At 40.0% G+C, this 27,622-nt stretch overlaps 1 long non-coding RNA gene across 1 annotated transcript; it reads right to left on the reverse strand.

The window, feature by feature from the left end:
• Nucleotides 1–10,899: 10,899 nt before the first annotated feature.
• LOC137327737 (uncharacterized) lies at nucleotides 10,900–23,785 on the reverse strand. Its single transcript, XR_010964532.1, has 3 exons — nucleotides 23,726–23,785; nucleotides 21,745–21,872; nucleotides 10,900–11,058 (listed from the first exon to the last, which is right to left on the reverse strand). It is a non-coding gene; the product is annotated as an uncharacterized lncRNA (long non-coding RNA).
• Nucleotides 23,786–27,622: the final 3,837 nt, after the last annotated feature.

Raw genomic sequence — 27,622 nt, forward strand, 5'->3', positions numbered from 1 at the left:
CTACATCATATCATTTTTTTCAACTATATTATTGCTTTTGTATTACGACTTGAATTGGGCAATTGCACACCATCCAACATCAATGTTACCTTTGACTTCCACCATGATCAATGTACCTTCTGTATTGCAGGAAATAAATTAAAATTTGTACATAATGTTGTGCAGCTGTTTGCTAAAGAAAAATAAACAAAAGTCCTGAATCATATCACTGTAATTTATGAACTAAATTTCTGACATATATCACCTTTGCAGATATTAAATTTGTGATGGGTTAAGATTTTGACATCAACTTAATTTACACCATCTTCTCAGTACATTCTTCACCATATCCAAAGCAAACTCTCTCAATTCAGTAGCACTGAAAACCAATGGCAAATTCAAGCCCAAATAAAAAGATTTTGTGAAGCCACATGTCAAACAAAAGATACTGAACTCTTGTTCGGTGGTCAAGTTTGGACAAAACATACCTGAAGAAAGCACTGAATTCCAATTTTACTCTACAGAATTTCTAATTTAAAAGTAAACGTTTCTCAGCAAACTACACATTTTATATGCAATACCAATTAATAATAGTTCTGCTCATTCAATAAAATTACCTCTTCAGTCCTTTTACATCCTCTCTCTATACCCACTACATTCCCGACACTATCCTCGTCAGACTGGCAGAGCAGTCTGTTTCATGGATTTGTTCCATTTCTGCCAAAAGGAATCGTAATTGGTTTTTTTATTGTCAATTGTTCATTTCCCTAAGACAGAGGACTCCCCTAATGTAAGGGGTTCCATTTTAAAACCCATTCCAAAAGGTGTTTGCTCAGAGTTTACGTTTAAAATTCAAATTCAATTCAGATGGGATTGGATTCAAGATTCTAGCACGCAACCATAAAGAATCACCAGTGCATTAGTGACTGCCTACAAAAATTAAAACCCAACATCACCTTGTGCCTGAATTAGTGCTGTTTGCTCCCAGCAAAGAGCTTTTATAAAATTTTCACTAACACAATAATGATGTGATTTAGCTTCTTTCAAATTGTATTAGCCTGGAAATTAGGGTTTGTAATATTAGCATGCAAACATTTAATGTATTAATATGACATTTCTCAGCTCACTATTTTAAAATAATTGGCCTAATACTAAATATAGGAATATCATATGAACACATCAAGCATTCACCCACTTACATTGATAACTGTAATATCTAGGCTATTGAACTCATACAATAAAGAAAATTTGTATGGAGACAGGTACAGCCTTTATTGAGTTTGGATGTACTTGATGTTTAAATTTCTGCACAGTCCATCAAACTTCTATTTAATTTCGTGGCTAGTTAATTTTGCTTCGTTTGTGCAATATCTCATACTCAGTAAACTGTCTTTATGTTACACAATTTGATGTTAATGAATGTTTTCAGAAATAGTTGGTCATTGAAGCACTGAGCAGTAATACAACAATACAGTATAAGAGATTGCTTTGATTCAAAACCTAATTGCTTATAACCGTATACATATATTTGAGATTATACATATACAGAGGCCTATAATAATTATAGCCCCTAATTCTTTGGCAAGCTTTTGTTCCAAACCTTCTGGTTACAACAGAAACAGAGTCCTATTGTAAAATCTGATGTCTTCCAATACAAGGATCAATGTCTACATTGGTGAGATACAAAATGGCCACCTGTAATATAATACAACACATGATGTAAATTACACTGCACAAAATAAAATAGGTAATACTTAAGCAACGTGCAGCCTACTGTAAAGTAACATCTCATGGATATCAGTTATGCCATGGGCTCTGGTTTCTATTGCAACATTAGTATCATGTAATGTTTATTGTGTGCAAATCATTATCCATTGTCCATCAGAAAAAGCATGAAGAAAGCACAAGATTTGCATGATGACAATAGTGCAATTGTGTGCGGAAAAGGTCTGGAAACCACTCAGCACACCCAAAAGTTGCACACAAGCTCGTACAAGGTTGCCAATGAGGCATTAAATGGTACTTACAAAAATCAGCATCATTTTCAAAATGGCCAGTGAAAGGTTTACAAATAAACAGCAGTAGATTGCATGCAGCTTGCAGTGTGGGCAGCTGAAATTAGTATTTTTTAAAAATTTGATGTCCAAAGAGCTTTAAGGATGCAATACTATTAAGGGTTAAAGAGTGTTTTTAAACCATAAAGAATGAAGCCTAAGCTGTTTGAGATATACTCAACAACTTGCATTTCTATAGTGCATTTAATGTAGAAAAATGTTCCAAGCTACTTCACTGAAGCGGAATCAGAAAAAACTTGACACTAAAGGAGATATTAAAAAGGGTGCTTTAAAGCTTGGTCAAAGAGTTAAGTTTTAAGGAGTGCCTGAAAAGGAGCAGAGAATGAGGTGGAAGCACAGAGAGGTTTAGGGAGGGAATTCCAGACCTTAGCGCCTAGGTGGCTAATGGCTTTCTGCCAATGATATTTCTGCCAATGGTGGAGCGCAGGGAGAGGGGGATGCACAAGAGGGCAGTCAGAAGAATGCAAAGAGTTCTCAGAGTTTTAGGGCTGGAGAAGGTTATAGATGGAGACGGGCGAGGAAATGAAGAGATTTGAGCACAAGGGTGAGAATTTTTAATTGGACACTTTGGGGAACCTGGAGCCTTTATAAGTCAGAGAACACAGGAGTGATAGGTAAGCAGGACTTGGTGCATGTCAGAATACAGGCAGCAGAATTTTGGATGAGCTGAAGTTTATGGAGGGTGGAGGATGGAAGGCCAGCAAGCAGAGCATTGGAATAGTCAAGTCTGGAGATGACAAAGGCACGGATGAGAGTTTTGGCATTGTATGGGCTGAGGCGGGGGTGGAGACAGGCGATGTTGCAGAAGTGGAAGTAGGCGGTCTTAGGAACAGTTAATCAGTTGTTTAATTTGCCACTGAGTCAAAACTTAATATGTTGACTTGCATCATCAGAAGGATATAAATAGCCACTGTGACCCAATAACTCAAAATAAAGCCACTCAATTCATGGAAATACACAATCAAGCGATATTTTGCGACTGACTAACAAAGGGTGCAGCACATTTTTTTTAAAAACAGAGCATACAGGAACTATTTTTGGTCTGTAATTGGCAGTGTATGTTACAATCCAAGGTGCACTGGTATGATAGTTGAAATAATAAAAAAAAATCAAAAAGCTTCAGTTGACAAGACTTTTTCTTTATTTCTTACCCTTTCACTGACATGCATACGATATTTGATGAATAACTTATATATCACAGTGGGAATTTACAACATGAAGGGCAACCACAAATTATTTTAAATGCTTCAATGCTTCATAATTCCCAGCTAATGACAGATAGAATGAACTTTCAGATTTTGATATGCAGAACAAAACATGAGCCAGATCTCACTAGAAATATTTTATCTAACCATTATAACGGTGCTAGAGAAGCGACCTTCAAAAGGTTTCATACAAATATTATGATAAAAGTAATTGGAGATATGCACAGGATACAAATCTTTTCATTCCAAAAAAGTACATAAAACAATGCCAAGATGTTGTCAAATTGTCTGGCTATGGTACTGGCATCAGACCTTGCAGTCAGTTTAAAAAATTGCATCTTGTCGAATAAATGGCCTCTTTCAATAATCTGTTTACAGCACTATTCCCAGGGCCACCTCTTTGCAGAAAAGTTCCACATCAACAATTGCATTATACTTGATAAATGCTGCAGTGAAATTACTTTGCACCAAATTCACAATTTAAGGGTATATAAACTTTTCCTGTAATGTACCCATTCTTTGCAAACACTTTGCTCTTTTATCTTCATCAGAGCTGGCCCAAGATTTACATGGTTTCAGGAATAATATTAGCCATTTTTGTTACGACTGTTTTTGTACATGCTCTATTGATTCGTACACTGACTAAACTTGTGTTTAAAAAAATTGCTTACTTCTGAAAGAAGCAGAAGATAATCTGCAAGCTTACTTTTTAAATAGATCATTTTCATTTGTTATCTTCCAAGAACATACATTATGCATAATTTAAGGAACTGTAACTTACTATAACCTCTACAGGATTCTCTTCTCTCTCTCTCTTCCCTAAGTCATCTGTATTATGTGGGGGGAAAAAACATTTCTTCATGGTAGCTCTGTAACCAAGTCTTCACTTCTTGAAGCTTTTGTTAGTTCCCACTGGGATTCAAAACTGAATAGAATCTAAATAATCAGTTGCAAAGCTACTAATGCTGCTCATAACTTTTCCCAGCCATGTCTTCCATTCCCCAGTGAACCACAATCCTGCTCCAACATTGCAGCCAAAGCTTCAAGGCTTCAGTTATCTTGCCACTGCTGAAGCTTCAAAGTTAAAATAAACTAAATTGATATGGAATAAGATTGTGATAAAGCCAATTGATCAACTGCAAGCATTGGGCTTTTCAGACTTTACATCATGGAACTAGAGTGTATGTACAAGTAGGGAGTTATGTGTGTTGAAAGATCGTTCCTGAAATCTAAGTCTGCAAGTTTTAACACTATTCTGTGCACTGTAAGCAGTAAGAATAACATGAACATTTAGATTTACATCATAGTTTATGTAGGTAATGAAAACATTTAACTATTATGCACAGTAGATATGCTATTAATAATCTTTTGAGAATTACACAAAAATGATGGGCATGCTATAGTGTGCAGCTTATACATTTTATCAGCAAATTACACCCTTATATGAAAGGGAAAACGGTAGCTGAAAAGTACAGTTGATTATCCCAGTAATACAGCAGAGGATCAATTCTTCATTTTTACTTTTTAGACACAGGATTTTGTTTCCTTCAGCAAGCTGATTGACTGAACGAAGGTCCAGTGAGGTTACAAGCTCTATTGAAGCCTCATTGGGCATTTCTTCAGCACATTCCCCATCTGTCAGCCCTTATTACAATTTACTAAACCAAGTCTTTAGTAAATTATGGGTATCCAAATGACTAAGTAGGGAAGGAGTACCAAACAGATCTCAGATCTAAGCATAGTGGACTTGGTTTATGTGGTGCAGCCTGGAAAAAATAAACTGATTTCTAAATATGTATGGGACATGAATGTGTCAGTAATGATTGGTAATTAACAATTAGGTAACATCTGGAAACTGCATAGCATTGTGTGATCAAAGTTATGAATTTTTTCAAGGATTGGACAATGACTGGCATTATGGTTCACAGTTCATAAAATAAACAAAGCACCAAACTTATAATTTGTCATTTAATAAAAAACACACCACACAAATATCAGGCAAGGTGAAGGTCAAAACAACTATTCCCACGGTGACATGGTCACAAACTACCAATAACTAACCTGTATGTTCTTGTACATAAAAAGGATAAGATTACACATTGAAAAAAAATCATTTATCTTAGAGATCTGAAGTAATTTATACGTCATCTATCCAAGAGTTGACATTAGCCTCCAGGTATTTTTTAAACTTTACACCCACATCTTGATTTGACTGTGGAAAAAAAAAACGTTCAGAAATGTTGAATTATTTAACATATGGATCAAAATTCAGACATTTATATCCATGCCAACCACAGTGAAGTGGAAGAAATCTTGACCTTCACGGGTTCCAATATTCCCCAAATTTTCAATTCAAGCATAAGAATTTGACCTCTTCACTGCCTTAGTAGGGCATATAAAATGTTAGTGATAAATTAGTTGTGTTTGGTTCGATGTTTTTCTATCTGCACCTTTTCTTATTAGTTTTCTCCACTTCTCCTCTATTTAACTCTTTGCTGGATTACAGCGCCATGAATACTAGTTGTCCTCCAGTACCTCATCCAATTGGCTATTCTACACAAGAGCTGGCAAGCCATCAGGAGCAGAAATTAGAGTCAATTTTTCACTCTCTAACCTGGAGGCACTGCAGACAATGCTAAGACCACTACCCTAAACCTTACTGAAATCAGCCAACTTGGCGCAGACCGCCAGTGAAACCAGAGATAGTCCTGTTCTGACTGGCTCAACGGCAGATCACCTAAACCAGAAAAGCCAAAAGGGTACTGATCTGATCTTCCGTAAATATTGCTCCTTCTGTTTATTCGTCGTTAATTTTTAAACTTTCCAGAAATTCTTATTGCAGTGCATTCATTTTGTGTGCAACTTTATGCATTGAATGCCACACAACTACAAAAAAAAACTTAAGCAAAAATATGTGAAGAGGTACAAACAGAGAATACTGCAACACAGTACTCCCAAAAAGTATCTCAATTTAAATCTACAGTTTCCCCAAGAGGGAGAGTTTCACCAACCTCAGTGAGGTAAGCAGTGGAAGGTATGTCCTTTCCCACAACACTCAGGTACTGTTGGGCACAGGGTCTAAGATGTGCCATTGAGCACAATTGTTCACAAAGAAATTGTGGACATCAAGGAAATAAGGATTCTTCTTCCTTTAGGAATGCAGACCCTTTCTGCCTACATTGTTTCAACCACACACACTAGATTATATTCAACTTCCTCACCCCACCCCCGAGTTAATTTCAACACACAGGATATGAAAGGCTGTGAATTGCACAGCAGAATTTACATTTATTAGACATAATGAAAAGAGTGAATAATGAAAATCGTACTGTGAACTTGGACTTCAACACCCAGCGTTCTGAAAGTACACCACAATTCCCAGCATCTATTCTAGGTGAACACCAGCTGCAGGGAACCTGAAGAGATGCCTGCAGCGTAACAGAGAGGAACACAGAAGCAGCACAGACATGGAAAAACAACTGTAAAAGATTGTCCAACAACCTTGTAACAGCTTTTTATCTGGCATTAATTAGATGAGGGTGATGAGAAGTGAATTTGTTTAAAGTAAATTTTAAAACTACAGCTGCACAACAGCTTTATTTAGTTTCATCCACCCCATTGCATGTTATTTTTGCATCATCCTGTATATTCAACTTATAATCTTTTCAAATTTCACCCCTCCCTGCAAAATCTCCACCTCTTTTGAAAGTGGCAACATATGTTTGAGTTCATTTCTAATGGCACCAATTTACTTTTGGTAAATCGCCTCAGTGGCTAGTCATCCATGTGTGAGCCCAGGTGGCTATTCAACTGGTGGAGTGGAGGGAGAAAGCGGAGGCACCATCACAGCTGAGCTTGGTCTTGTCCTTACTTGACTGTCACACTGCCACGCTTACAGCAGGGGTTTACTGGATAGCAATCAGGAGTGGGAATTCTTCCAAATTTTCTGCTCCCCAGCATAGCCAAAGCTAATAATTGCACCCCCTATTGATATCCCCAGCGGAGATCGGCTGAGTCACCAGGCAGTGAACCGCAGCCTTTTTGATCTGTAAGACTCAGTACCGTGCTATATATTGCAGTGTGTTTACTCACTGACTCAGCAAGAGGCCCTTGCAGCTTAGATTTTGGCACGAATACTATTTTAGCTTTTATATTTTATCTGTAATTTCATTTAACACACTCATGTTACTCAATCCCCCATTTGGATTGACCAATAATCTTGATGTCCTGTCTTTCCTTATTACACTAACGCACAGTGGAACAAAAATAGATACAAGTACGCAGTCGGTGCGAAGTTAGCTGATTTCAAATGAGATGGCGTGGGGGCTGGGGGGGGGGGGAAACTCCATCATTGGATTAAATGTCTTGGGTTTGAGAAAGGAAAAAAAATCAGACAGGCTTGCCCTTCCTAATTGCTATCCAGTGACCCTTGCCAGAAATCTGTATGTGTGGGGATATCAGATGAGGATAGGATCAGGCTCAGCTGCAATTTCCCCTGCAGTCATACAGCCTGCTGACACACACCATCAAGGTTCACGTGAGCAATAGCCAAAGTACCAGAGGGGGGGGATGGCCAGCACCCATGGATCCATAGCCCGGAGTTTTATGAGTTGGCAGGGGAGGGGGAGGGGGCGGGCTATGAGAAAAATTTGCAAGAAAAAAAATTGGTCTAAGATAACAAAAATGTAATCTCAAATCTTGAGTAAATAAAAAGCATTTGTTCCAGAGGCACCTCCTAGCAGTCAATCAGCCAGTCATTCATTTCACAGAGAAAGTCTCCCACCGAGCCACTCCCTTTCTCTGTCCTAATTAACATGACTAAAAAGGAATCAAACAGTTTTAGAAATCCTGAAAAAAAATCCAAAGCACACAAACTTTGCCTTGTTTAGTGGGAGTGGGGGTGGGGGTGGGGGGCAGGGAGGAGTACGGTAATCGTTTCATTTGCACCTCCCCACGCTGAGGTGGGCATGGAGGCCAAAACTGGTTGGAAGCAGATTGGTGAGGCTTACTATGGGAACTATAAAAATGCATTTCTGAGGGTTTGTCAGTTTTTAAAAAAGTTAAAAGAACATTTTACAGCAGCCTTGCAAACTGTTCAAATGCATGAAAAACACAGATTACTCACAAGTCTGGGTATAGTGCATTCTTAACTGACAAACTCACAGAATCAAGGAGGAAAGTTTAAAATATATCCACAAGCAAAAACTACCTTTGTCTCATTACAGCAAGGCTTCTTTCAAAACAGGATAATTAACGCATCAAACATCCAGAGTACTTTTTTTTAAAAAGTCAGGAACAACAACTTTCTTTTATGTAGCGTCTTCAACATAGAAAAAATGACCCAAGTCGCTTCACCGAGGTGTAATCAGGAAAAAAAATGGACATCGAGCCACAGGAGGACGTATAAAGGGGCGAGCAAAATGTGCTTTAAGGACACATTTTAAAAGGAGGAGAGGGGTATGGAGGTGGAGAGTTGGAAGAGTTTAGGGAGGTAATTCCAGAACGTGGGGCCGAGGTGGCTGAAGGCATAGCTATAAATGCTGGAGCGATTGTGGAGGAGGGAGGGGGGAGGGGCGGATGGAAGGAGAAGCACAAGAGGCGTGAATTGGAGGAACAGTGTTGAGAGAGGGTGGGTTGTAGGGCTGGAAGAGATCACATCGATAGGAGGGGCAAGGCCATGAAGGGATTTAAATACGAGGATGAGAATTTTAAATATGAGGTATATCCGGGGGTTGGGGGGTTGGAGAAGAGAACGAGGAGCCAATGCACATCAGCGGGAACAGGGATGATGGGCAGCAGAGTTGGGTGGTGGGGTTGAAGCTATTGCTGGATATGTTCTGACTATGGATTCCCCCCTTTCCTAACAATGAGACCCTGGCAAACCCCCCCCCCCCCCCATCCCCGACACAGCTTACACAAGTGTGGGCAGACAGGCGATCTTCACTATTCGCTCTCAGCCTGGCAGCAGCCAGCCAGCCATCTCTTTACACCCATTTTAGGTAGGTAAAACGTGGACGAAGCCAAGTAATTAATGTCAGCCGGGCTTCCTACGGAGACTCCCCGATGGGCGACCTGTGTGTTCCCTGGATTCCCACCCAGAAGTTAAAAGTCCTCTACCACCTTTCAAAAGTAGCTGATGCAGTTTTGTCTTTTTTTGTATATATATATATATATATATATATATATATAAAAAATATCGAACTTTATTAAGAACTGTCTTTGAAAGTAAGGTATTGTATTTAGGATTCATCTTGCTTGCCCTAAGTGTTTTCAGATGTTAAAAAGAATCACTCGTATACATTTATTTTTGGGAGAGAACGTTATCTCCTTTAGCTGGAAATCCAGGTCAGTCTACTCCACTAATAGGGATAAAGAGAGAAGAAAACTAAAAATACTAGAAACTGAAATCAAAATAGAAACCCATGGAAAATACCAAAATTATAGCATGCCTTTTCTCTTCACAGATGCTGAGAGACCTGCAATGTATTTTCAGCACTTTCTTTTCTGTCTTTGAATCTCCGTCAACGTTCTGTGATCAGCTGGCAGGAGATATAATTTAAGCAGGAGAAGATGGACATCAGTCTTTACTCTCCCACGAGGCTGTGCATCATTTTCATGTGACACACCATCCAGATGCCCAAACAAGGATCCAATGCATTTTGCAGACCCAGAGGATGCCAGATTTTACACACACACACACTTTTGTTAGGAGCCAAACACTGCTTTACTACTGCCACTGGCTGACCATCTTGTGCCTTTTAACAAAACATCAAGTAGGCCATGTGGGAAGAAGCTCTCTCTAACCTTGGGCCTTGTCTCATTAACTGCACATAACATGATGTGACACAATAGTAACAAACCTCCGGTTCTTGCTGTCACTGATATTCACAGACAAAAATGAGCCATTACTTCAGAGAAAGGCCAAAAAAGGTTTTGGTATCGACATCAAAGAAAGAAAAAATTATCACCTTGCTGTACCAGTGCTTCAACAGAATTAAAAGATCCTGGTGCTCTGCATTCAGCCAGTGCATATGATCAATGCAACCTTGAAACAGTAGCTACCCTTATTACTCAGAATAAACATCACACAGCATAAGTTTGCCTTGGACAAGCAGGGATCATTGCACCGACTTGTCAATAGAAGCTTTATGCAGTGAAATTACACTTTGGTTCAGGTAACCAGGAACAAAGTACTGCCATAGTAGTAGGAGCCTCTTGCACAGCCCCCACTCTCTTGACCTACCATTGACAGGATCAGCCTTCAGCCGTGCAGGCCCTTAGCTCTGGAATTCCCTTCCTAAATCTCTCCGCCTCTTTCTCCTTCAAGACCCGCCTTAAAACCTACCTCTTTGAACAAAGCCTTTAATCACCCCTCCTAATATCTCCTTCTTTAGCTTGATGTCAGGTCTTGTCTGTTTATGCATTTGTGAAGTGCCTTGGGGAGTTTTCCTATGTTAAAGGCACGATACAAATGCTCGTTTTTGCTGTTCTCGTAGGTAAGTGTTGAATAGAAAAAGTTCTGAGCCACTTTTGACAATTACTTTGCATAATTAACTATGATGCTAATTAATGAACAAAAATGTAACCATGAATTGAAAATAAAACATGCAAAGAATATGAACATTTAATTGGTCATTGCTTCCCCAGTATTATTTTACAACAGCTTTCATTATTACAAGCTAATCCATCTTGTGACTATCCTTCTTCAGCACCATCTGCTTTCCACATCCCACCTCATCATCAGCAATCCAGCAGTGTAGTGTTAATCTCGACTTCCCTCGCACTCAGTGTGAAATACTCTGTAATGCAACACCAACAAAAGAAAAAACAGAACAATGTAAAACCTTGCTCAATCCTCATTGAAGTATTACTTGAGTTTGAATTGATGGGTTATTTCATACACTCTGACAAGCAGCCACAATCTTTCCCAAAATTATGTTATGAATAAGGCCTGGAGCTTTGTATCCAGCAGACTGGTCAACAAGCTTACAGAACTCCTAGGGACTTGAAGACAAATTCACCAACACGGTATAGAAGTAGAGCTTTACAATGACACGGCAAGTGCAGCAAATTCATACAGCTTCACATAAAAGCATTAAGTAGCATTTACAGTCATGTTACACGTGAAAATTAAGCAACGTGAAACAAGAACAATTCAAATAATTATTCAGTTGAGCACTTTCCCCATCACCGTGCAGATCAACACTAATGCTGTAGAGCTGTCATGACGATGACTTTACTTCAATTATTTTAACCAAAATTAAATTTGAATGTTTTTCCAAGACAAGCTTTGGTCAAATTAGAATCTTCATTAACCCTCAGGTTTTCAATGATTTAAAGTGACTGTTGCAGTAGGTTATTGAAATACAGCCACACAAATAGTTCCAATTTGAGGCCTGTGCTTATCCTGCAGAATTCTACATTAATAAATAGTCACAGTGATTAAAATGTTTTCTTCATGCTATTTTGTCTGATTTTGCACTTTTCAAACACCACCAGAGATTTCAGTTATGGAGGGGGGAGGGGAGTAAGAGTAAAGAGCTCCATTAAGTTCTCAAAAACTTTAGAATAAACAAAATGCTCTTTGTAAAAGGTGATTCTACTATCCTACCCAGAGTTGCCACAAGTTTGTAGCAGGGTGTTATAATTCTATTCGGAGCATACTACATTTTCAGAGCTCGGCCAGACAGGAGGCAATGGCAAGCTTTCTATACTTTTATTCTTACTTCTGCTTAACTTTGGAAAAGTTTTCCTCAGATAGACCTTTAAGTAGAATTTTCCCATTCTTTTTAGCTCAAAAATATGAAAATAATGAATTAAATTACAGAGAAGAATACAAAGCAAAAACCTATACAGTAAATGCTGGTCTCCAGTAACAGCAACTCCAAAACTAGCCCTGGTGAACTGTCTCACTTCATTCTGTTGAGTAATTTGTAAAGACAAGACATTTCTTCATTGTTAGAATCATCGAAATTACAGCACAGGAGGAAGCCATTCACCCATCATAATTACTTTCATCTAATTTCCCTGTTATTTCATCAAATTCTTTTTATAATTTTCCTTTTCAGATAGCTAGCCAATTCCCCCTTAAATAATGTTATGGTGTCTGCATCGATAGTTACTTTTCTATCTTCCCCATTCATTTTTTGTTACACCAAGCATGTTATTTGTTGGGCATAGAAGTAAAAATGGGTAATTGCTGTGTTTATGCTAGGACCCCTTCTGTTCCTGGTAACATAAATGACCTGGAATCTCAAACCTTCTCACTCTTGGTGATTTCAACTCACATCAGAACACTAGGTGCATCTTGCCTTCCCATACCTTCTATAGGTGCTTTTCGATCTCGGTAAGCTTTCAGTAAAACACCTGGAGACATGAAAAGCAAACCCTATCTGGTAATTGCTTTTAAGCCACTGAATTTATCCTATGCCTCCATAAGTTCTCACTCCCAATCTTCAGAAGCAGTAGAGCATCACATTAAATCTCAATACAACTAACATATCATGCAAATTTATTTTACAAAAGATGAACAAGTAACAATCAAAATATAGTTATACAGTTACAGCAGATATCCTTCCACTTGGTGGACAAAATAATAAAAAGATAGTCACTCGAAACCTAAAGTAACTCGAATAATAGTGTTTCTTTTTCTTGAATTTCTTACCACTGTGGAAGCCTATGGAGTCTAAACTGTTTCTTGGCAATTCAAAGCAATTTTTTCTCTTCTCACAATTTCAAACTGGTCAGTTCCTTCCAAGACTTTCAAACTCACTCCTTCATTTGAAATGAATAGTTCTTTTTATATCCCATTAGAGAGTTACCAGGACTGCTTGGATTTCAAATATCTGACCCTTCAGATTTCAAAAGAAATTGTCATATATAAAATGAACCAATCATACAGAATTATTTACGCTTGAATTATTCCTCTCTCCAGCCTGCAACTGAAGAAACTTGCAAGATTGTATGGAGATAAGATTGGTTCAAGATTAGCTAGCTACAATACTCCTTACGTATTAGGACTGAACTTAAAGAGATGGCCACCAAAACGAGACAAAAATATTTCATTGCTCACTAGGTGTAAGCAGTGTGAAGGGGCAATAAGGAGGATGCTGGCTTATATTGCCAGATGAATTAAGTTCACTCCATGGTCCGTACAAGGCTTAGTCAGCCACACATGGACTACTACAAATAGTTCTGGTCATTGTGACATGAAGGGGCCATCCAGGCCCTAGGGGTAGTAGGTAGGAAGAAAGGAAGGAAGGAAGGCAAGTAGGCAGGACAGAAGGAAGACAGACAGAAAGATAGAGACACGCAAACTTGCATGTATATAGCGCCTTTCAGGATCTCATGACATCCCAAAGCTTTACAATCAATGTACTTTTGAAGTGTAGCCATTGTTGTAATGTCGGAAACGCGGCAGCCAATTTGCACACAGCAAGCTCCCACAAACAGCAATGTGATAATGACCAGATAATGTTTTTTTTCAAAATGTAGTGTTGGTTCAGGCATGCATGTTGGCCAGGATACCAGGAAGAACTCCCCTGCTCTTCAAAATAGTGCCAATGGATCTTTTACGTCCACCTGAGGGCAGACAAGGCCTCGGTTAAACATCTCATCCAAAAGATGGCACCTCCAACAGTGCAGCACTCCCTCATTACTGCATTGGAGTATCAACCTGGATTTTGTGCTCAAGTCTCTGAAGTGGGACTTGAACTCAACCTTCTGATTTCAGTTCCATTCGCAACCCCTCAAATAATGAAGCAGTCCGTGCCTGCATGCAGCAAGACCTGGACAACATCCAGGCTTGGGCTGATAAGTGCCAAGTAACATTCGCGCCAGACAAATGCCAGGCAATTACCATCTCCAACAAGAGAGTGTCTAACCACCTCCCCATAACATTCAACGGCATTACCATCGCCAAATCCCCCACCATCAACATCCTGGGGGTTACCACTGACCAGAAACGTAATTGGACCAGCCACATAAATACTGTGGCTACAAGAGCAGGTCAGAGGCTGGGTGTTCTGCGGCAAGTGACTCACTCCTGACTCCCCAAAGCCTTTCCACCATCTACAAGGCACAAGTCAGGAGTGTGATGGAATACTCTCCACTTGCCTGGATGAGTGCAGCTCCAACAACACTCAAGAAGCTCGACACCATCCAGGACAAAGCAGCCCGCTTGACTGGCACCCCATCCACCACCCTAAACATTCACTCCCTTCACCACCGGTGCACAGTGGCTGCAGTGTTTATACCATCCACAGGATGCACTGCAGCAACTCGTCAAGGCTTCGACAGCACCTCCCAAACCCGCGACCTGTACCACCTAGAAGGACAAGGGCAGCAGGCACATGGGAACACCACCACCTGCATGTTCCCCTCCAAGTCACACACCATCCCGACTTGGAAATATATCACCGTTCCTTCATAGTCGCTGGGTCAAAATCCTGGAACTCAATACCTAACAGCACTGTGGGAGAACCTTCACCACACGGACTGCAGCGGTTCAAGGCGGCAGCTCACCACAACCTTTGAGGGCAATAAATGCTGGCCTTGCCAGCGACACCCACATGCCATGAACAAATAAAAAAAAATTCAGCAGGCGCAAGTGCTACCAACTGAGCCACGAATGATACAATAATCATGAATCACTGAGCAATAATTCTGATCAAAAACTGGGAGAGGCCTTAGGAACTATATATTTACAGCACATGATCAACAGCTGAGATAGATTGCTAGAAATAACAGTTGAGGCCAGGACACTGGGCTCATTTTAGAAACGGCTAATGCTATTATGTGAGGACAGCGAGTGTGGTACTCTGGAAGGATGAGAGCAAATGGGCTCAAGGCCCTTCATCTGAATCTACCTTATGATTAGTTGCTAAGAGGAGGAACTGCAGTGGCACTATATAGTAGTGCACCATTGTGATGCTCCACAGTATGGTAAAGCACAGATTTTTGTCAATGATTCATTAACACACACACACACACACACACACACACACACACAGATAAAAGTAAAGAGAAAAATAAATTTTAAAATCACAAATGCTCCTTAAACTGATACAAATAATTTAGAATAAAGTTTGTTCATTAATACAATATATACTGGGTGTCCAGTATGCTTACTCACAGAGGCATAAGACAGTGGGTGTATCAGAAGTAAATCCCAATTATTTCTCAGTTGCAAGATAAATATATGAATACCTGGATACAGCATGACAACCAATTCCATTTGGATGAAAGATCTTTGGTGTATATCTCATGACACCCTTGTAACCTTATTTTTAGGCATCAGACATTTTAAACTTATGTTACATTCCATCAGGTTCCCCCCCACCAGCATTCAAAACTACTAGAAGCTCAGAGCAAATGGCAACCAAAATTGTGGGGCACTGGTGTTAGATAATTGCTGAATGATCCATTCATTCATTGCAGTCACACAGTTTTCACAACATCTTTGCTGCGTTATTAACTAGAGCCGATAACAACGGACAATTCATAGGTGCAAGATATTCAGTCCTGAGCCACATACCCAAAGTGTGCACTTGAAGCAAAACAAATATAATTAAAAGCAGCAGCCTGCATTCATCACATTGCACAGAGGGGCAGGCAGCTAAGAGGAACTAATGTAGACTTCTTCTCTCCTCTACCATAAATTCCCGTGCCCGTTTTCCTCTCCGTCTCTTCAGAGTGCACCTAAATGAGAGATTTGCAAGTATTCTCATTTTCTTCCATTGGACAGCAGAAGAAAGCAAGAGGCAACTATGGAGGCATGGGGCTACCCTAGCATTCGCAGTGGTAACGAAAGCCCTTATAGTTTTAATAATGGTCCTTCACCATTACTGAGTACAGGGATAGCCCCCCATCTCCAAAGTGAACAGTCCAGCAAGAAAAATGCCAGCAATTACCAGCAGTCTCTAGACATGCAAGATTGATCTTCAGTGGGGAGATTATGCTCTCCGGCACACAAGTCTTGCCAAATCCAGCAGAGTTGGTATGCTTGATTAACTGTAACCCTTACAGTACTGTAGTACAGTATGATGCAGTGATCAACTGTAAAAACAAATTAAAAACTAAATGCAAAACTTCAACAATTATCAAGTAAATGCAATCAACCATCAGCGTGAGAAGGAAGTTTCATCCAAACAACGGTATCAATATCAAGAGAATCATTTCACGGGATCAAATTTACAGCAGAAATACCAGTCCAAATGGTTTTAGAGTCTTAGCTCAACAGATTTTGATCAGAACTAGATACAGATATGAGCAATCTGGTCTCCTTTACTGTTTAAGCTTTGAGCTATTCCATTTTGCAAGCAAAATCTGTTCATTATATATTCAGCACACTCATTAGAATATGCAACGTGCAAGTCAGCCAAGCAGCAGGTTCCTGCTCTGACAAATATCCCTTTCCCCACTGTGTTAACTATGGATTCGAAACATATTAGTGATAAATGATGCAGAGCACAAGCTCAATGCCAGACCCTCCCCAATCCCAAACAATGAGTCAAAAGAAATCATCCCAGCTTCATCTATAGACTGGCAGATGCACTATGAAGTTAGTGCCCCACAGTCCTTGGGGAAAAAAAAACACAATCATTCCTACACCCACAGGTCACGTGGTAGAAGCTGTCAGATCTGGAATGATACTAAAGATGCTGTGGAAAAGGGAGGTTTACAATCTGAAAATCTATCAAGATTACAATGAGCTGATGCTACATCAAGACAAGTGCACAATGTAGTTGCCAGGAGTTACGCTGTGGTCCAATGTGCATTTTCTAGAAACATATTCCTTTCTTAAATCAGCATCATGGAGGACAAGGCAGTCTGTTTCAGGCAACCAGAGAGCTTTTGGGAACTGGAGGCTTCAAAATGCTAAAAAAGAAAAAGAGAAAATCAAATTGGCAGCTGTGCTAGAGGTGAAGGATTTTACTCATCTGTTTCAAAAAGCTCCCTAGTCTCAGCATTGTTCAATGTTCACGGTAACGTCCAATACTGGCAATGTCCACAATGTGGAGTTACTTCTTCATCCTTAATTCACTATGTTTGTAAAACTTAAAAATCTAAACAATTTGGTCCGAACATTAATATGGATGAATTAATTTGTGTGTTGTTCTTTCATTTCATCATCATTGGGTCAAAACCTTGGAACTCCCTACCTAACAGCACTGTGGGAGTACCTTCACCACATGGACTTCAGCGTTCAAGAAGGGGGCTCACCACCACCTTCTCAAAGACAACTAGGGATGCGCAACAAATGCTGGCCTTGCCAACAATGTCCATATCCAGAGAATGAATTTTTTTAAATAGTTGAATTAATTTATTAAATTTTCATAAGATAACCTGCAATTTGGCAGTGTGAATGCGATCAGTATTTTTCTGATTGAGGTTGTGATAAATGCACACAACTATTACCAGAGTCTCTTTTCCCAGACAGCTGTCCTAAAATAGTGAGGATAGAAGGGAAGTGGTACAATTTAACCTTCACTAGTTTCTACCACAACCAAGGCCACAGTCAGAAATCAGTGAAAAATGAATTCGAGAACAATCGCAAGTAGAAAATGATGGCAAGTAATTCGTTTCAACACCAGATCAATGAATGAGATTAAATGTTGATCTGCAATTATCCAAAACCTAACAAGAAATCAAATATTGAAACAGCACACAAGAACAGAAGTAATACGAGAATGTAATCAACTCTTCAATTCTGAATTATGTTAATTAATAATTAAGTTCTTTATTCGTAGAAAGTGGCAGGCAGCAGCAATAAATCACTAACAGCAATCCATCATATCCTTTCCTCTCAATGCATAAAAAGGCAAGTCTAGCCTGATGGCACAATCTTTTCACTTTTAGTGACCACCACTAGCAACAAAATTTGCTCCTGTGACAATCTTTTTAATGTTTCCACCAGCAATACTTTGTTAGAGAATGCAGAATAAAAGCTGTATTATAAATAAAATCAGAACTATAAAACAAGGCAGTCTGCAGTACTTGACTCCTAACTAGGAGCTCCAGCTTCCTGTATATACTGGACACATTCTGCAAGAATAGAACAGATGGGGGAGGAAGAGAGAATAAAGACCTGTGGGCTTTCACGCTAACTCACCAGCATCGAATTATCTTCAGAGGCACAAGTGAGTAAGATTTGTATCCCACAGTATTCATCAGGTATTTAGTTTAGATCACTTTGGGTGAGCATTTAAAATTGAAGGAATTAGGGAGACATATACATGTTGAAAATAAGCTACAGCAATGTGTGGATTGCAGGCTGATTACTGTAAAGCACTTCTCTCACTTACTCACCTGTGGCAGTTTGTCTCAGCACTCTCACCTAAGCATCAGAAGATTGCATGTTTAGGCCCACATCTAAGCTAATACCTCAGTGAAGTACTGAGGGAGTGCTGGGTGTCATTTTTCAGTTGAGACACAAAGGATCCCATGACACCATTTGAAGTAGAGCACGGCGTTGTCCTAGTGTACTGACCAACATTCCTCCCTCAATCTCCATGACCAAAAACAATAATATGGTCAATCATCTGCTCTTTGTGTGACCTTGCTACAAGTTGGCTGCTGCATTAACCTACATAACAACAGTGACTGCACTTCAAAAGCAATCCATTGTCTGTAAGGAGCTTCAAGTAGCCTTGAATGCAAATGACGCTATATAAAGAACGTTCTTTCTCTCCGTAATAGTCACCAAATATGAAAAAATCTCACTGTGTTGAGAAAACAGTGTGGTATAAAGCCCACACTGAGATTGGTCAATCGTGGATAAGCACTAATGATCTCAATGGAGAAATCTGTGAACTATACATTTTATTTTCTTCAAATGGATGGGAAAAGCAAAGGAAACTGAGGGGGGTGGGAAGTAGGAAGAGCAGGGGAGCTGGCGGGGTGGGGGGAACAGATTTCATTTACGAATTGATACATGTGAACTGGATTTTGTTTACAAATTAAATGTGAACAATTCTACTTCCTGTTCTCCCCATCTCTCCTGATGTGCTAACTCATGCTGGGGTATGATTATAGGATTAGTATTCAAGTAGCCATTCTTCATGTATGAGGCAAAACAAGTATTGGCAAGCTATTCAATAGATGCATTCCAGTCAAGCCCATCCTCCCCTCACCCATTGCCGAAACACAGTTGAAATGTGCTCCACAAATAAGTTATGAATGAAAACAAACAGAATCTTTAATTTTCACCACATGAACATTGAAGATATACAAAGGCATATATATTAAAAGATATTACAGCAGTTCAGGCTTACTTCAATGATGAGGGTAATAAGTAGTAAAAAGTAAATTTTGTAGTTCCCAGCAAGTAACCATTTACAGAAACATAATCTTCCAGACATCCTTAGATACGCGGGTGGTGCCAGAGGACTGGAGAATTGCAAATGTTACACCCTTGTTCAAAAAAGGGTGACAAGGTAAGCCCAGCAACTATAGGCCAGTCAATTTAACCTCTGTGGTGGCGAAACTTTTGGAAACAATAATCTGGGCTAGAATTAACAGTCACTTGGACAAGTGTGGATTGATTAGGGAAAGCCAGCACAGATTTGTTAAAGGCAAATCGTGTTTAAACAACTTGATAGCGTTTTTTGATGAGGGCAATGCAATTGATGTAGTGTTAATGGATTTTCAAAAAGCGCTTGATAAAGTGCCACATGGTAGGCTTGCTATTAAGACTGCGGCCCATGGAATAAAGGGGGCAATAGCAACATGCGTACAAAATTGGCTAAACGACAGGAAACAGAGTGGTGGTGAACGGTTGTTTTTCGGACTGGAGGGAGGTGTGCAATGGTGTTCCACGGGGGTCGGTGCTGGGACCACTGCTTTTCTTAATATATATTAATTACTTGGACTTGGGTGGACAGGGCACAATTTCTAAATTTGCAAATGACACAAAACACGGAAGGGTAGTCAACAGTGAGGAGGATAGTGATAGACTGTAAGAGGATATAGACATACTGGTGGCATGGTCGGACACCTGGCAGATGAAGTTTAACTCAAAAAATATGAGGTGATGCATTTCGGTAGGAAAAATGAGGAGAGGCAATATAAACTAGAGGGCACAATTCTAAAAGGGGTAGAGAACAGAGGGATCTGGGGGTACATGTGCACAAATCGTTGAAGGTGCAAGGGCAGACTGAGAAGGCGGTTAAAAAAATTGCATACGGATCCTGGACCTTATAAATAAAAACCTTATAAATAGAGGCATAGAGTACAAAAACAAGGAAGTTATGTTGAACCTTTATATAACACTGGTTCGACCACAACTGGAGTATTGTGTCCAGTTCTGGGCTTTAGGAAGGATGTGAAGGCCTTAGAGAGGGTGTAGAGGAGATTTACTAGAATGATTTCAGGGATGAGGGACTTAAATTACGTGGATAGACTGGAGAAGCTGGGGATGTTCTCCTTGGAACAGAGAAGGTTGAGAGGAAATTTGATAGAGGTATTCAAAATAATGAAGGGTCTAGCCAGAGTAGATAGAGAGAAACTGTTCCCATTGGCAGAAGGGTCAAGAACTAGAGGACATAGACTTAAGGTGATTGGCAAAAGAACCAAAAAAGGTGAAGTGAGGAAAAACCTTTTTTTTAAACTCAACGAGTGGTTGGGATCTGGAATGCACTGCCCGAGGGAGTGGTGGAGGCAGATTCAATCATGGCCTTCAAAAAGGGAACTGGCTAAGTACTTGAAGGGAAAAAATGTGCAGGGCTACGGGGAAAGGGCAGAGGATTGGGACCAGCTGAATTGCTCGTGCATAGATCTGGTATGGACTCGATGGGCTGAATAGCCTCCTTCCATGCTATAACCTATGATTCTAACTGGAATTACTTTTTGCTGCAGTGCTTTGCCATGCAGCTCTTAGCTCGTAATAAGTTTTAGTATGAACATATAAAAATCACTGCTATCTTTATATGGAAATGCAACCAGCATCTGCACACCGAGAAAAAAAACCTTATTCTTTTAACAATATTGAGAATTAACATGTGGTTCTAATAGCTGAACATAGATTTTTTTTTTCACATCACAGAGAATTCTCATTGTCAAAGAAAATCTCCTGTACCTCAAACACTGCATATTGTTAAAAAAAAGATACATTTTATTCCTCAATTTAGTCCAACATTAGCTGCTAGATATTGAACTAAAAGTTTGAACATTTCCTACCAATTTTCTCAACACTGCCATAATACATAATATATATGCAAACCATATATTGTGCTAGTGACACAATAAGCATATCTCCAGTTAAAGATAATTGAATGGGCGGCACGGTGGTCCAATGAGTTAGTAATGCAACACCATGTGCCACGGAGGGATAAAATACTTGTGATTTCCCACATAGCACATTTCTAATCTAATAGTACATTTACATTCCTGGTTTGCTGCATACAGCTGCTCTATTGCTGGCAAGAAACCAGAAATCTAAATGAGGCAGCACATTCACAATCAAAAGAGGTGAATTAGGTCCATACCTCCAACTTCAGCATAAAGGCAGAGGCAGCTATATTTTCAGTCTTCAGCAGGCCAAGTTGCTGAAGTATTCCGAACAGCCCTAGGTGAAGTGTTTTTGTTCTCCCTGGCCTGGATGCCCATTAAGTTACTGCCGAGGGAAAGAGTCATTGTTTGCAGTTATTTAATATCCCTTTTACATTACGTAGATACTTTCAAATGGAAAATTAGCTGCAAACCTACTACTAACACTGCAGTGAACATACAATTCGTGCAAAAGTTGTCTTCCTGTTCCTCATGATCTTTCATCATGCTGAGGAAAGGAAGGACATTCAGGCTATCTGTGCTGTGAACATGTCTCTGGCCTGCACAGGAGGGGTGACAGCATAGCCCACCAGCAGCCAGGCCCCAAAATGGTAGGACTAACACACTGTATCTTTGCCACTGCTGGGTGGTTGGGTTGTAGGCAGCAAGTGAAAATCCAGTTTCAAGAGGTTGAAGCCAATTTTTGTTAACAGCACTGAGTTATTCGCCCAAAATTTCCTTGATCACATGCCAAAATTTACACCGGTTTCCACAATGTTCTAGCCAACAGGAACTTATGTCCAGATTTCTGGCAGAGCTCGTTAGCCTACACCGGCACTTAAAAGACAGCGTAAAACAATCACAAATGTAGCAGCACCAATAGGGGTCTGTGGAAATTAGTGCGGAGTGCTATAAAAGCATGGAATAGATGCCATTCTTCAGAGTGAGGATTGGGAGTTGAAGGCAAGTGTCAGACTGCTTCTCTCTTGATTTTTTAAAAAAATGTTTTTTATTGTGTGTGTTTCCAGTGTCTCAACGGCATTTCCAGTTTCACAGGGATATGTCCACCGTAGAGAGCAGGTCTCCTCACCAGATATATCCAGACTGAGTCCTTCCACAAAGCGAAATTGTAACGTGCGCAGAAGACCACGATTATTCTTCCTGCCCTCTCTGGTACACGTTGCAGGAAAGATCAGGAAATTCACACGTAGCGATGTTTCAGCATAAAACCGGCATAAATCAGTTACACTCTAGTTGCCTCGCTAAAAAACGGCTCTTACGCCATAATTACATTGAAAATTATGAGAAAACTCCAAGCCACTTATACTGCTGGGTAGCCGCTGACAGCACCCATGCAATCCTCTGGTGTAAAAAGGCATTAAAACGGGTTCAGTTTCTGTCAAAACCATCTTGAAATATAAATGGGGCAGTTCCTACAGCACCATAATTGGCAGCGAGTATTGCTAACCTAGGAGTTGTAGAAATGTAAGGAATCTTACAACACCAGGTTATAGTCCAACAGTTTTATAAACCGGCATCTCCACATCATAGGAGTTGTCGAGCAGAGGATAAGTGCATTTCCACAAAGGAAAGTCACTCCAGGATGTTCCTGTACATCACCTTGAGCAATGGAAGCCTAGGAACAGATAGCCCCTTTCCTTGACAGGCTATGCTGTGTTATACAGAAAGAAGGGCCATTCAACAATTTTCTCAACTCAACTCAAATTTTTAGCATTCAACAACTCAGTAGTACTTTTAACTCCCTTTTAATAGTTCTTTTGAAGTGTCTCTGCTGCAGACTTAGCAACATCCTTCTAGGACTGGCCAAGGAGAAACAGTATTCAAGTAGCTCAATACCTCACCTCCTTGTAACCTGATTGAAAACTGACAAAGCTCATTTAACTGAAGCATCAAAATAGTGAACAGCAGCTCAGGGACTCAAACCGGCAGGCATCTTGGAGTTTGGAGTCAAACAATGAGATAAACCAGGAACTTGAATGAAAAACATTAAGCCAAGCTAAACTGCACACAAGTCAAAATTATGTGTTGTACCAAGAGCTGCTTAGTATTAAAAAAAACTTCATTTTCTCCAACATGGTCAACTCCTCGACCAATGAGAACAATAATCTGAAAAAAAAATCAATACGCAAAATGTGCCGAAGTTCAGAGAATGAACACACAATAGCAATTCGCACTCACAAAAGTGGAACAATTTCAGGCCCAGCGGTAATCAATTCCATTGTTTTCACTTGTGAAAGAAGGAAACCTGTTCCATAATGTATGTGTTGTGGTGGAGGCAAAGAGAGGAAGTGGGAGCTTTGTTCCGTTTCTCAATTATCTCAACCCTAAAAATTTTCTGTCAGTAAACACTTCCGATGGGTTACTTATTTACAGGTCCACAGATATTATAGCCTTGCACAAACTACTAACAAATCATGTGTTGTTTAATTTGAAAACCATATTGACAAATAGGTAGCGCAGACTGCGGGATCAACGCTACAGTATTTGATGACTTTGTTTCTAGGATGTTGATCTAAATGTCAGTTGTGAACAGTTAGCCAAGGCAGAGTCATTAATTCCAGTTAGCACTGGCAAAGGTGTGATAAGCTGTAAAAAAAAAGTAATTTGCATTCAGTGAATGGAACCCGATAAACACTCTGCAGAATTAAAATTTTGGGGCACAAACATAATTGGGGCAGGTCATAATTATGCTGCTGGCTGCACCAGTGCAGTTGAGAGGGAAGAGGTGCAATTAACAGCAACAATTGAAACAAAACTTATTTCCGATAATGTGACTTTAATAATAAAAATTAAAAATGGCACAAGTGTTGTGTTTAAAAGCCATGAGGTGGTCAGTTTATTACCACCAAACCTTCCACATCACTTCACTTTGGTTTCTCATCACATATTTCAGGTGGCCCAAGCAGATAAGACAGTTTTCCCAACTTGGTGCTAAAGCTGACTCATCGCACATTTCCCCAATGGTTCAACTGGATAGGGCAGCAAGTAACTGAACCGCATAGAACAGGAAAGTCCTATGTTTGAACCCCACTCCATACTGAGTAATCTGACCTCAGGTGTACAGCAATAAGGGTTCTACAAATGGATGGATTGGGGAAGGTTCTCACTCCTGATTACTGTCCACAACTACTGCTGGAAGAGCAAGTTGGGGCTGCAGAAACTACTAAGTTTATTCCAAACTGCTGACACACAGGCAAAAGCAACTTTTGAACTGAAGTAACCCGAGATTCCCAGCTGCTCACACACAGGCAAAAGCAGCTTTTGAACTGAAGTAATCTGAGTTCAGTCGCTGGCCTGAGCTGGCTGGAATCGGTTTGAATTAGCTAAGTTTCGTGAAAGACAAAGGAGATGTGATAAGACACAAGTCCTTATTTAGAAAAGGAGTAATGAGGTAATGCTACCTAAGTCCTTGGGACAGAGCCAATGAGGAGAAGACACAGACTAGGCGAGCTTCGGAATAAGAATGAAGAATCTGGGGCGTGGAGCCAGAGCGAAGACTCCGGAGACCAACCATCACGGAAGTGGAAGAACCTATGTCAGGAACGTAGAGACGACGTCGAGAGAGAGAGAGAGAGAGAGAGAGAGAGAACGGAACGCCTGGCCAGCGTCAGCTCTCCTTTTCGGGTATTATCCTTTATATTCTGTGACCACTCAAGGAGTGTCAGAGAAACCTAGTGGGTGTGCGTTTAGATCCTAGTTTGGGTATAAAACTGTATAACCTGGTGCAAAGTGCATGTCTATATCTAACCAGACGTATAAGCTTTTTGTATATGATCTAACGGCGTGAATAAAGCGAATTGAGAGTTAAGAGAGAATTGACTCTTTTCCTCTTTGTACTAAGCCAGTAACCGTAACCAGTGACCTCCGGTCAACAAAGTGTATGAATGTCAGGTAGGGGGATTGAATCAAATAGCATGCTGACGATAAATGTTTAAGCTCACACATGAATAATGGCCACTTGGGCAAAGTACCAGAAGCAACAAGCACACTTATGGAACTGTGCGTCAGTCAGAACTCTATGTCTTCAAGAAAAGAGATAGGGAGTGGAGGAGATTGACAGAGAACAAAGGGGGAAATTCAAATTTAAAACTTCTTTAAAAATTTGCAGGATGGAACCAGGTGTTTAGTTTTTAAATCAAAGTTTATAAGAATGTACCATGCACAGCACAGAAGGTAAAAGCATCATGTGTTGTGACACTGAACCCAAATAGACCAAGGAAGTACCAGATTTAATTGTGGGTCTTTTGGGGATTTTGGCTGGGGCAGAATTGGCCTCAGCATCCTCAGGCAACTGGAAGGGAGGAGAAATGAAAGCTATCTCGAAACCCTCTGCTGGAAAGTGTGCATATCTGGAATTTGAAAATGATGCCCAATGGCCTATAGAGCAAGTCAACAGGCAAGTCACTTTTATTGTGAAACCTAGGTGAAGGGTCAAGACTGACGGTGCAGGGCACCATGGTTGAAAAGAAGCTAAAAAAAAGACTACAAAATGAAAAAAATAGAAATGATTAGGTGAAACTAACCTTGGAGGGATAGATTTAAAAGCCTTCAGAATGTTGGAAGCAGCTAATATAAAAAGGGAATTATTTTTTTAAAAAAGGCTCAAGGTCACAGTCACAAGCATGTACCTCCTATATTTGATCTAAAAGTACAGGAAAACTTACTAGGAAGCCAAAAAAAGGACAAAGCTTCCACATGGCCAGATGCAATGACCAAAACCCTTGTTCTTTCCATCACGTCGTCCAAACTGCGCCCCCCCCCCCACCCCCACCCCCACCCCGAGCCCTGGTAATCTTGGTGCCTGAAGCCCTGGCAGCTCAGTCCTATTTGCATTTATAATTTCTACTCATAGGTTCGTCCTGTTTGAATTTTGGGGAACTGAAGATTTAAAAAAAGGTTGTTGCCACATTGCTGAATAAATCCAAAAGTAGAACACCAAGAACTGTTAGTAACTCCGGCTTGAGACGTAAGCCAATTATTGGAAACACGGCTTCCTATGTAGCCCTGAGGCTCCTTCACCCATGAAGACAAAAGTTTGGACAGCCCTGCTGAAAGTGATGCCCAGCCCTATATATGAATTCCTGCATGAAACTGTGACCCTTACACATGCAGAAGCACCAGGTGTTCTATGCTGACTTTTTGGATTTATTCACGCATGAAACTGTGACCCTTACACATGCAGAAGCACCAGGTGTTCTATGCTGACTTTTTGGATTTATTCACAAAGTTGTGGTGCAGATTTAAATGGGACCTGTCCTCATAACAGCTCCTTTTCCAACAAAACCAGTGTTAAAAAAGAAACCTCCCCAGGGGGAGGGCAGGGTGATAGGAGGATGGAACATGAATATAAAAATGATTGTACTTATATTGTCCAACATCTTCATTATCCCTCTCCCAAGTACAGCAAAGGTATTGCATGTTTTCGTCCATATAAGCAGCTAGTAAAAGGAGATTAAACTTGTGCTCTCAGATACTTGCCAGAGGATTTTTAAAATTTTCTTTTCTTTCCCCACCCATATATAAAAAAGTCAAGTTTTGCAGATCCGTGGCTTGTTGGTCCAATAGAAAATGACACGATGCATTGAATTCATCGATGCTTGCAGAGAGGACAAGTATATCTGCATATACATGACACAATTTTAAAATTATGTTATATAAACTGACTATTAAACTCAAAACTGTGGAATACAGTACTGCACTCGTGGAAGAGCTTAATAATCTCATTTGTAATACATCAGGTTTCCTCATTTTTTGATGAATTCTGAATTCATCACTGCTTCAGTCAATAGATTTTTTTTTAAAACACAAGATGTCTTGCCAAATGCAGTCGTTGGACAGCCTTAACTTTGCACCAAGAGCATATGAAAACCCTCAACAAGTAAAACTGAGCCAAAGTTTCATTGGTTATTCATTTAATTGGTTTCATCTTGACTACCAGGATGGTCTCCTTCTAAATTCTGAAAAAAAATTGGTTTTTAATGGAAGAAATTTAATTCACGATAAACTAAAAATAAAGCCTGATGATTCAGGTTTACCAACATGGACTTTGAAAAATAACACGTGTTAACGTAAAGC

Source organism: Heptranchias perlo, chromosome 12 (assembly GCF_035084215.1).
Source record: "Heptranchias perlo isolate sHepPer1 chromosome 12, sHepPer1.hap1, whole genome shotgun sequence".
Lineage (NCBI taxonomy): Eukaryota > Metazoa > Chordata > Chondrichthyes > Hexanchiformes > Hexanchidae > Heptranchias > Heptranchias perlo.